This window comes from Megascapheus bottae, chromosome 5 (genome assembly GCF_031878675.1).
Source record: "Megascapheus bottae isolate mThoBot1 chromosome 5, mThoBot2.hap1, whole genome shotgun sequence".
Classification (NCBI taxonomy): Eukaryota; Metazoa; Chordata; class Mammalia; order Rodentia; family Geomyidae; genus Megascapheus; species Megascapheus bottae.
Genome location: NC_143513.1, coordinates 56,795,447 through 56,808,219, shown reverse-complemented (window position 1 = coordinate 56,808,219; position 12,773 = coordinate 56,795,447). Strand labels below are relative to the sequence as shown.

The following is a 12,773-nucleotide window of genomic DNA, read 5'->3' as shown; positions in this document are numbered from 1 at the left end:
TTTATTAGAGTAAAGCAATTTGGAGGAGGTCAGGGACAAGTCTGCATATCTGAAAATGTGATCCTCAGACTTGTCTGTCACTTCAGTATCACCTGGAAACATTAGAAATTCAAATTGTAAGTTCCCCACTCCAAATCTATTAAATTCTTGGCTGGAGACCATCCATCTGCATTTTTGTCTCTCTTTTCAGCACACTCAAGTTCAAGACCCACCATGCTGGAATCAGTCATCGACAGGCAGCCCTCTCATGCCTTTAATTTAACTAGATATCTTTTACTCATGCATCAGTAAGAAGAAAGACAGAGAGCAAGGAAAGATTTTTGTTGAAACAAATATATAATTAATACTCAATATAATGAATAGTTAATAGAATATATATACAAGGAAATGATTTTCCAATTTAAGTGAAACAACTCTACAAGTGTAAAATGGATATTTTGCCTAATTTATTTCAGAGGGGCTTCAAGGAATAATAGGAATTACACTGCAACCAGTCTCTACAATGATAGGACAGATGATCTTTGATGTGTTATCCTGAAAAGGAGAGGGGGAGGAGGGAGAGAATTCTCTAAATACATGCCTGCCAACCACAAATCATGTGACTAAAATTCTATATGGCTAAAATTATACCTTTGGCATGACTGCTTTTTTCTTTTTAAGTTAATCTGAGAATCTACATTTAAATAGGCAAATTCTTCTGCACCCTGACCCCTCCTCCAGGAGAAGAACATCTTAAATTATCACCAGTGTGTTGGAGAGGAGACAACTGGAGATCAGGGATGAGGGAATTAGTTACTGGAAATAAATTTCAATTGCTTCACCCTGTAAGACCTCAGATTTTTCATTCTAGTGCTGGCTCACCATTAGAATAACCTAGTCTATCCCTTCAATGCCTCAAATTCCCAGCTGTCAAAAGTCTTACAGGCTTTGGGTTTTAAAAATACTTGACAGGTTTTTAACTACATGAAAAGGAACATAAATAAATTTCACATCATCATGTCAGAGATAAGGATTCTGGTTAGCTTCACTCAGATTCCTCTTATTGTTCCAATCTAAAGACTATTTTCCCGAGAAAGTACTGAAATCATTTGTTTAGCACTCAAATATTAATTATTGGTGACAGCTCCCTGTACTCTAGTGAATGACAAGGTTGATTATATAATAGCCAGATTAATGGATGTTTAAAGCCTTGCATTACTTTTCTGGAGACTGGACTATGATGAGGAGCCAACTACTATTTTCAGTGACCTATATTACTTATTGCTTATTTATATTTTGTTTACTTCCAGTATTCTGAGGAGGGGAAAGAATTCCTTATATTTTGTTATAGAACTGAGTTAAGTATTTAATTAATAACTTAGACAAGAGCTGTGAATAACTTCTCCACTGCCTAATAAAGACTGCAATGTCTCAGGATATTCTTTCTATTCCTGGCAGTAGCTTCCTGAGGAGATAAAGAGTCAGCCAGGCTCACATAAATCACTCTCAGAGAGATAAGCTGCTTGACCTTTGTGGGAACTGTTTATACTTGTGTAACACTGAAACTCCAGGAGCTCCAAACACTTAGGGGGGTTATTTGCACATAGACACTCTTTAAGTATTAAATCTTGCCACTTGGTAAGAAAAGAAAAAAGATACAAAGAGAGTAACATGCTTTCTTGGACCTTTGTACCACAACCCAGAGAAATCAGAGAAAGTCCCTGTGATCTTACATCCTGCCTCTGCCCACTTTTCTGCCTCTTCCTTATGTTTGCCTGCCTTCCTTCCTTCCTTCCTTCCTTCCTTCCTTCCTTCCTTCCTTCCTTCCTTCCTTCCTTCCTTTCTTCCTTCCTTCCTCTTTTTTCCTGGGGGGATGGGTATGATGGCAACATTCACATAAAATACTCTTTCTCATAAAGGAGCACTCCCTCCAACAAATGGAAACAAGAGATTTCTTTCTTTGCTGCTGTTTTTGTCTTGTTTTTTTCATTATCTGTGGCTGGTGGTGGGAGGGAGGAGAAGTAAGAGAGGGCACAGAAATGGAGGGACAACGGGTGAACGAATGCAGCAGTGGCATTCAGTAGATACTATGTTGAAAATGCACTCGACAACTTGTGGGGATCTGAGGGAAAAACTGGAAGGGAGTGAGGGAAAGGCTGACAGTGTCAAAAAAGAAATGTAAGGTGTTGCACAGTGGCTCACGCCTGTAATACTAGCTATTCAGCAAGCTGAGATCTGAGGACCGTTGTTCAAAGCCAGCCCAGGCACTAAAGCCCATGAGACTCTTCTCTCCAATTAACCACTGGAAAACTGGAAGTGGCATTGTGGCTCAGCGGGTTAGGCAATAGCCTTGAGCTAAAGAGCTCAAGCACAATGCCCAGGCCCAGAGTTTGAACCCCACAACCTACAGAAAATGAAAAGAAGAAGAAGAAGAAGAAGAAGAAGAAGAAGAAGAAGAAGGAGGAGGAGGAGGAGGAGGAGGAGGAGGAGGAGGAGGAGGAGGAGGAGGAGGAGGAGGAGGAAGAGGAGGAGGAGGAGGAGGAGAAATGTACTCATTACCCGACTTACGTAAATAGAACCCTTCTGTACACGACATGAAAAAAAAGTTAAAAAAAGAAAAGAGCACTCCCATCCACTGTTGCTCAGGCCAAAGCCCTGCCTAGAAACCATTCTAAATTATATTTTTCCCTCCCCATGTCAAAGCTTTCACCCAATACCTTAATGTAACACAGTGACTCTCTGTCCCCTCCACTGATACTCTAACGTATTCATTCACATCTCCCATGTGGATTATGGTGGGAGCCCCCACCTGGCCTTCATAACCTGTGCCCTCAGTGTTACATACATTACCTGAGAATCAAAATCATCTTTTAGGATACAAATCAGGTTTATGTTTATCTGTTCAAGTTCTCCAGAATCTTTCAAATAAGAAACTTTCAAGTAGGCTGCATAAGACAATGATTAGTAGATATAGTAAATATGTATTATATTTAATATTTAAATATATAAATGTTTAATGTATATATTTAGCTAGTTGCACAAAGGAGTTGTCATTCAACAAAACAGTTTATGAATACGATGCATTTTGATTAATGTGTCACTCATCCTTCCCAATGTACCCCATCCCTTACTTTTTCTTAAATTTTGTAGTATTTATATTGAAATGTGACTGCATTCACCCCTCCTCTTCATCTATCCCTCTCCTCTTAACACTACTCTTTCAAGTACCCATTTCCTCATATTTATTTTCTTGAACTCTGATTATGCCATCTAAGGAATTGTAGTATTTGAATCTACTATAGTATTTGAATCTACTGAATTTACTATAGGCCAATTAATGCATTTATGTACACCTGTGTATCACCCAAGGTATTTACTTACATACTAATAGGCCAATTCTAGCAGGAAGATTTTAAGACTATTTTCAAAAATAACAAATGACAACAAGTAAAGTAATATGGAATTTCAATTAGATGGAGGACTAAGAGATCTACTACAGGATCGATTAACACAAGATAGATTAACTGTAGCTAATAACAATGCATTGTATATATGAAATTTCAAGCAGAGTAGATTTAGGTAAACTCTACACAAACTGCTATGTGAAGTCCTACGTATGATGTTTAGCTTAGTTTAACCATTATACAACTATCACATATGTCAAAATATCACATTGTAAATAGAACAAAAATGAGTGTCTCCGTACTAGAGTGTTACCTCTATTAAGGCAAGAGGCTTATTACATTCCATAATTTCTAGAAAAGGTGAAGCATTGTAGGGTACTTGATAAATATTTGTTCAACTACCGAATAAATAAAAAAATTCAATAGAAGTTCATAGCATTCTTGAACTCTGAATTCTGGTTTATGTATAATATATAAGTAATATATATTACCATAACTACAATATTTCCCAAAGATAGAAACCATTCTCTACCTATTAAAATTGAAATATGTATGCACATATATATGTGCAAGTTATAATAATTCTCTTATAGATGAGACTGAATTCCAAACTGAATCACCAAGATCCCTGTCCCCTGATTATTTATTTATTCATTAAAAGTAGAATATTGTAAAGGTGATGTACAGAGGGGTAACAGTTTTCTAAGTCAGGAAATGAGTACATTTCTTTTTGAGCAGTGTCAACCCCTCCCTCATTTTCTCCAAGTTTTTCCCAGCTGACCTCGCTCCCTGATCCCAAGTTCATTTCCAACATATTGTCCACTGAGTATCACTGCTGAGTTGGTTCATTCTTTGCCCCACCATTCCTGAGCTTATTTAATTCAATGTTATCTGCTGGCTGTTGTAAAGGGGGCTTTGAACATCAATAGTCCTGAATCAGCTGATTTTAAAATACAGAGAAATGTAGGTGGACTTAATCTTATCAGATGAACACTTTATTAGCAGTGTTTTCTCTGGCTGGTAGAGGACATGAAGTCAAGGAGAACGGCTCCTTCAGTAAAGAATTCAGAAGCTGGTGGCTGGCTTTGAGGTTGGAGATGGGCCACAGGCAAGTGCAAAAAAACATGGTCTGAGATCTGAGACTCCTGGTCAACAGCCAGCCAGTAAACCATGACCTCAGTGGCACAAGTGAGGAATTCTTCAAACAATGTGACTGAAGCCCCAATACCAACATCCTGATTTCTGAGTCAAGTCCAGCCAGGCATGGTAGACTTCTGACCCAAAGAACTGTCAGCCAATAAGTTTAATAGATAATGACACATAAACAGGTGGGAGATACCTAATCTTTAGAGATCCTATTGTGTTATATTTATTTTGCATCTAATTTTTTCATGTAGCTTGGCACAAAGAATCAAATCCCTTGAATTACAAGGAGAAGTGACACATGTTGGAGGTTGGGGGAGGGGGCCCTATGGGAAATTCTGATGATCACTTGATGAGCTATGGTGATCTGTCTTAGGAAAAACGACTCACTTTTAATGACTCGCTTTTAATAGAAAACCAAAGTAGAAAATCAGCAGACTTATCTAATTAAAAGGAATCAAAACCTTTTTGAGACTGGAATGTGTATGAGAAAGTTGCAGCAGCAGTGTCTGATGAAATTAAGTACTTATGTTTAAAGCAGGCAATTTTCCAATAAAAACAAGTGAACACAAAGACAAAGGGGCAGCTCTGTGGTGGGTTATTCCCTGGGAACACAGGAAAAGATTTGTACCTGCTGGAAGGCAAAAGATTTTCTCTCCACTGCAAGCAACTCAACGTTGCATAACTGTGTGGATCTCATCTTCCTCCCTCCCTTTCCTCAGAATACATATAATTGGAGCATACAAAAACTGATAATCCATCGGGCCACAGGGGCAGTGTTTTGATGAGAATTCCCCTAGGAAGGCAGGACAGATCTGCCTCTACTCACAATTTGGAAATAACTCAGTATGATTTCCTGATTAAAAATTAATCCAGTGAATAAGACCTTGTGATACAAAACAGCAAAAGAAAATTAAACATCTCCCTAGGGAAAAATCTTGCAAGTCATAAAAATTTTAAAAACAAAACTATGGATATTTACCAATATCATTTGCAAACTTAAGGGTGTTGAAGATTCATCTCTACAGCAAGATCATAAATCCTAGACAGCAACAGCACCTCGAAGGTTGTCAGAAAACCTTCTTCTGTCCAAGCATGCAGCAAAACTGCCAGCCTGGGGATGGAGTGACCATAATAAAAGATATCTCAGCACCAACTCCAGAAGCTCTGACTCACACTGTCTGACTTTGATCATTGAAACAAGTTTCTCTAAGGGATTCTGAAAGGCATCTCACCCAAGCAGCATGGGTATCAAGTGTTTTCCTCACAGCTGTCTAAGCCCAGGTTCTCATCACATAGCACATTGTTCCACTGAAGTTCCATTGCTTACTCAGGAGCTGAACTGGCATTCTTGAATTTTTCAGACACTTGGAAGTTTTCTTATCCAGATGCCAATGAAATCATCCTATTAGAACCAATGAAGATAAATACTGGTGAATAAAGCTTTCTTGTTATTTTCTTCTCTTTCATGTATTAATTCAACAGATGATGGAAGGATATGAGATACTAGTCATTGAACAGGTTGTGGGATTTTATGACCAAGAAATAATAAGTAACCCTTTTCCATGCTGTCACAAATAAACAATATCATAGGATGCAGGATGCAGAAAGTACAAGGAAGAGACAGTATTCTGGAGAAAAAGAGAATAGGCCATGAACAATCCAGACTAAAGAAGTCAGCTTTGTAGGGTGGAGAGGAGCCATCAGTCTGTGAGTTTATATCTGCCTCTATATATCTTCAAGGTGGTGATGGAGAGAATGTGAAATGAGATCAGAGAAGAAAGAAATAGCCAAATTATGCTTCCTCAAAGAGAACCTTTAGCAAAATGTGTAGAGCCAGAGCCATTATCCACAGGACTCTGTTTCACAGCAAGACAGATAAGAAGCTGCATACTGTTAGAATGTGTGCTGTGAAGACATCAAGGTCTTCTGGCACCTTAACACTTCTTTTTTTCCCTTTTCTTTTTTCTCAGTTTAATTTAATTTTTTTATTGTCAGGGTAATGTAAAGAGGGGTTATAGTTACATTTGCCAGGTAGTAGGTCCATTACTTCTCACACATTGACACCCCTTCTCATGCTTTTGTCCCCATTTCCCTCACCCCTCATCTTGTTTTCCCCCCTTCCCTTTCTTATTTCAAATAAACAAATAAAAGTATATACAATATACAAGGTAACAAAATCAGATACAGTAACAATATGAGATTGACAAAAGGGCAAAAAAAAGAGAAAAATAACAGTACATTAAGAACAACAATCACAGAAGATAAAGCTCCTGTTTCCATATCTTGGAGATCCTTTCATTTAGTGTCATCCTCTATGGCTTTATGCACATCAGTTTTGAGCTATTGTAAACCTCTGGAAAGAGAGTCCTAGATGATGTGTACCAATTATTACAAATGAGGGAAACCATTGAGCCTATGTTCTTTTGGGTTTGGCTTACTTCACTTAATATGACTTTTTCCAAGTCTTTTCATTTCCTTACAAATGGGGCGATGTCATTCCTTCTGATGGCAGCTTAGAATTCCATTGTATATTAGTAGCACATCTTGTTGATCCATTCATCTGCTGCGGGGCATCTGGGTTGGTTCCTTATCTTTGCTATGGTAAATAGTGCTGCAATGAACATCGTTGTGCTAGTGGATGTAGTATGTCCTTGTTTCTGGACATTTGGGCAAATGGCAAGTAGTGGGATTGCTGGGTCATAGGCGAGTTCTATGTTTAGTCTTTTGAGGAACCACCATACTGCTTTCTATAGTGGTTGAACAAGTTTACATTCCCACCAACAATGTAGTAGCCATCCCTCCTGGCCACATCCCCTCCAGCATCTGTTGTTACTAGGTTTCTTGATTATGGCTATTCTAACTGGAGTGAGCTGGAATCCCAAAATTGTTTTATTTGCATTTCTTTTATGGCCAGAGATATGGAGTATTGCTTCATGTGTCTATAGACCGTTCTTATTTCCTCTTCAGAAAAGTCTCTCTTTAAGTCTTTAGCCCATCTTTTAATGGGATGGTTGTTTCTTTGGAGATTTGTTTTGGAGAGATTCAATTTTTTGAGCTGTAGATATATTTTAGATATGAGACCTTTGTCTGTTGTGTGGTTAGTGAAAAATCTTCTCTCACTCTGTGGGCTTTCTATTTAACTCGCTAGCTATGTCCTTTGCCATACAGAAGCTCTGCAGTTGAATGCAGTCCCATTTCTCTAAACTTTCTTTAATTTGTTTTGTTTCTGGGTCTTTATTAAGAAAGTTTCAATCTGGTCAAGAAGACCCAGTGTATCTCCTATTCCTTTTTGTATAGTTTTCAGAGCATATGCTTTTACCTCAATATCTTTGATCCATTTGGAATTAATTCTGGTGTTCTCTTTTCTTTTCTTTTTCTTTTTTTTTAATTTCCACCATATGATCTTGAGAGTATTACTGCAATACTTCTTAGTTCAGCAGTTTCTGTGTAAATTCAGAAGGACATTAAGTTTTTCCCCTTTTCTTACATAACGTGGAAAAGCCCAGTGCCTGACAGTTTTCAAGAGAGATCAATGCAGCTGATAAGGACCCATAAAAACAACTACTATAGATGTTGGTGTGGTACCAATATTACTGAACTTTCAGGTCACCAAAGGCAACAGGTCTTCCAAGTCTTTTGGAAGGCAGTATCAGACAAAACCTCATTTCATCATTCAAGATTTTTAGCTCAAGAAAAAGCTTTTCTGGACCAGATTGAATGAGCTGTATCTGGAAATAAGAACTTGGGAGTGGGAAATAGAGATGGTGGAAGTTATATAACCTATACAGTAGAAAGGTAAATATGAAGGTGAAATACTCATCAATAAGAAACCAATTAATTACATTCCACGGAAGATATGATGCCAGTATCTGGAGCAATAAAAGTTAGTTAGTCTCAGGCGAATTGAAGTAGGCAACAGGGATTGGGCTCAGTTTGTGAGCACAGTCATGTGCCACAAAATGGCACTTCAGACAATGACAGACTGTATGCATGGAGAGGCTCTGATAAGACTTTATTGCCTAGTGATGTCATAGGCACTGTAGCTTATATACGTAGACTGTACAAGATTCATAAAGTAATATTGTCTCATGATGAATTTCTCAGAAAATGGTCCTACAGTTAAGGGGAATATTACCACTCCATTTTACTTGTCTCTCCAGAGTAATATCACTTAACATCTTTCTGTTCCCTACCCTTCATGGAATTGTATGCATTGTATAGTGGGCTCTGTTGTTCTCTGACTTGCAGCTGTGTTCAGAAATGGGAGGTATTATTAGTAGGAAATTACAGAAAGAAAGATGAAAATGAGACTAGAATGTCTTTTTCTTCCACCATCGTTTGATGTTTTACTTCTACCAAAGAACACTGATAGGCTAACTCTCCTGCAGTCTCTGAGTTTCTCTTTTCTGTTTCCTTGCCTTGAAGCTTAAGATATATGAAGGTAATGGTTCCCTACTGTTGCTGGCTCTACAGTGTTTCATTATTCCTTTCTGGCTTTTTTGACCTTACCCTTCCAGCCTATATCTTTCTAAATACTCCATTAAACTCTCCTACATTGCTTTATTTAAAGGAGACATTTATTTCCTCTCTGAGTCCTGGCTGCCACAGCCTGCCTACATTAGCAGTGGAAAGTTAGTCTGACTTTCAGCCAGTAGTTGAAATAATAACTTGTTATTCACAGTTACATAGAAATTACAGTTCACTAAGTGGTCTCACTCTTTACCTATGAATATTAAAATGCAGATGTCAACTGCTCCTCTGGAAAAATAATTGTGCATAATGAATGTAAATTTGGATTTACAGTACCAAATCTAAGTTTAAATCATATTCTTAAAAATAAAAGAGCACCAATTTACACAGTTATAAAGTTGAATGACTGAGAGCCTCATTACAAAATTGGTTCTATTTCATTCATCCAGGTTCAAGAATCTTCAAATGAATTTGGATTCATTTTGAAGCCTTCATTTCTATTGAAAAATTCTTACAAAAGGCAGAATTATGATTCAGAAATTAATCATGAGAAGGTAGATGTTTAAAATACCTTTTGTAATGATAATTGAATTAATTAAGAGTAGAAATCTCCCAAGCCAGTTACTTAGTGTCATAGATAGATCAACTAACCACACAGATATACCAACCATTTTCTCTTTTTAACCTCTCCTTTCTGTAGACATAAACTGAATTCCTTTATTGTTTTGTTACGCAAAACATAAAGAAAACTTTTAACTGCAAGCTTCTGTAAGTTTAAAAAAAAGAGCCCAGATAAAGTGTTTCTTTAATAAACTTGATAACCCATTACATATTTAATTCTTCAATTTTATACACAAATATAAAAATAAAAAAAATCAAATGTAACTAAATAGTTAAGCATTTGGAGTCTTTTTAGAAAGGATATTGAGGGTGGGGGAGGTAAATAGGGACAAAAACATGAGAATTGGTATCAATGTGTAAGAAGTAATGCACCTACTGTCTGGCAAATATAACTGTAACCCCTCTATACATTAAAATAAATTTTTTTTATAAAATAATGAAACCAACATTCATTTATTTGCATTTATTTTATGCTAAATTTATTCTCGTGCCATAAGTTTTTGTTTCTTCAGTTTCTTTTGGGATACCTTTTTCTTCTGTGCAACTTCCTCTTCTGGTTTAGGAACAATTTGCTCCTTCTCAGTAAGGATCATCTCAATATGGCATGGGGAGCTCATGTTTGGGTTAATCCTACCATGGGCTCTATAAGTTCGGCTGCGCATCTTGGGTGCTTTGTTCACCTGGATGTGTTCAATGACCAGGAAGTCTACATCTAAACCCTTCAGTTCAGCATTGCTCTCTGCATTCTTAAGCACGTGCAGCAGAAACTCAGCACTCTTTTTGGGCCACCAACCCTGTGTCCAACCCCACTGTTTGGCCTGGGCACACCTGCCAACTCCACCATTGTAACGCCGAAATGGCATACACTGCTTCTTTAATGTTACGTCTTTCAAATACTTTGTAGCTTTCCGGATATGCATACCCTTGATGGCCTGGGCTGTTTCTCTGGTGTTCTTAAAGTGAACGCGAAGATTTGAGCCTCTTGACTTGCATGATTTTGTGGGGTTTTCTGGGTCTGGAGAGTAGCGAACCATTTTCACAGGTCACCTCAGGCCGCTTTACAATAAATTTTTTTAAGAAAGCATATTGAGTGCCTAAGAGAAAGAATTTTTATGTCAAATACATAATAAATTCCCAAAGCCAATTTGAAAGAATTTTTCCTCAACTTAACTCTTGAAAAGGAACATGTTTAATGCAGTCCCACTTATCCAGCCTTTCTCTGATTTGTTGTGATTCTTGGTCCTTATTAAGAAAGTTTCGAACTGTGCCAAGGAGGCCTAGTGTATCTCCTATTCCTTCCTGTAAAGTTTTCAGTGTGTCAGCTTTTACCTCCAGGTCTTTGATCCATTTGGAATTAATTCTAGTGCAAGGTGACAAAGAAGGATCCAGCTTTACTTTTCTGCAGGTGCTTAACCAGTTCTGCCAGCACAACTTGTTGAAGAGGCTGTCTTTCTTCCATTCTATTTTTTTGCCTCTCTTGTCAAAGATTAGGTGGCCATAGGTCTGTTGTTTAATATCTGGGTCATCAGTTCTATTCCATTGGTCTTCAGGCCTGTTCCTGTGCCAGTACCAAGCTGTTTTGATAATTATAGCTCTGTAATAGAGTCTAAAGTTTGGAATTGAAATTCCTCCAGCGCTGTTCTTTCTGCTAAGAAGTGTTTTTGCTATATGGGGTCTTTTATTATTCCATATGAAATTTTGGATTGCCTCTTCTATTTCATTAAAGAATGACATTGGGATGTTGATGGGTATTGCATTGAATTTGTAGATAGCTCTTGGCAAGATTGTCATTTTCACAATGTTGATTCTTCCAATCCAGGAGCATAGGAGGTTTTTCCATTTCCTTAGTTCTGCTTTAATTTCCTTTTTTAGGGTTTTAAAGTTTTCGTCAAAAAGGTCCTTTACATTCTTAGTTAAGCTAATTCCTAGGTACTTTATTTTCTTTGAGGCTATTGTGAAAGGAGTTTCTTTCCTGATTATTGCCTCGTTCCTTTCACTGTTGGCGTAAAGGAAGGCAGTTGATTTTTGAGGGTTGATTTTATAGCCTGCTACTCTTCCAAAGTTTTGAATCAGCTCAAGGAGCTTGGGAGTAGAGTCTATAGGATTCTTTAAATACAGAAACTACAGAGCTTTTGTATGGCAAAGGACATAGCTAGTAAACTAATCAGGAAGCCTACAGAGTGGGAGAAGATCTTCACCAACCAAACAACGGACAAAGGCCTCATATCTAAAATATATCAACAACTCAAAAAATTGAATCACTCCAAAACTAACCTCCAAAGTACCAACCATCCCATTAAAAAATGGGCCAAAGACTTAAAGAGAGTCTTCTCTGAAGAAGAAACAAAAATGGCCTATAGACACATGAAGAAATGCTCAACATCTCTGGTCATAAAAGAAATGCAAATCAAAACAATGCTAAGATTCCACCTCACTCCAGTTAGAATGGCCAGGATCAGGAAAACGAATAATAACAGATGCTGGAGGGGATGTGGCCAGGAGGGATCACTACTACACTGTTGGTGGGAGTGCAAACTCGTTCAACCACTATGGAAAGCAGTATGGCAGTGCCTCAAAAGACTAAACATAGAACTCCCCTATGACCCAGCAATTCCACTACTTGGCATTTACCCAACCATCCAGAAACAAGGACATACTAAATCCACTTGCACAACAATGTTCATTGCAGCACTATTCACCATAGCAAAGATATGGAACCAACCTAGATGTTCCTCAGTTGATGAGTGGATCAACAAGTTGTGGTATTTGTACACAATGGAATTCTATGCTGCTGTCAGAAAGAATGACATCGCCCCATTTGTTAGGAAATGGAAAGACTTAGAAAAAATCATATTAAGTGAAGTAAGCCAGACTCAAAGGAACTTAGGCTCAATGGTTTCCCTCATTTGTCATAATCAGTAGAAACCTTGGGCTCTACTAGCAGAGATCTGCAATAGAGCAAAATCTTGATACATAAGGCCATATAATGTGAAGCTAATTGAAAGGACCTCCAGGATATTGAAACAAAAGCCATATAATGAATGATTGTTGTCCTTAATGTACTATGTTGTCTCTCATCTCCTTTGCTGTCCCTTGGTTATCTCATATTGGTATAGTATCTCACTTTGTTATCTGATATATTGAATTTATTTG

General features: G+C 37.7%; 1 pseudogene; it reads right to left on the bottom strand.

Moving 5' to 3' along the window:
• Positions 1-10,091: 10,091 nt before the first annotated feature.
• Positions 10,092-10,673, bottom strand: LOC150063444 (large ribosomal subunit protein uL22 pseudogene; annotated as a pseudogene).
• Positions 10,674-12,773: the final 2,100 nt, after the last annotated feature.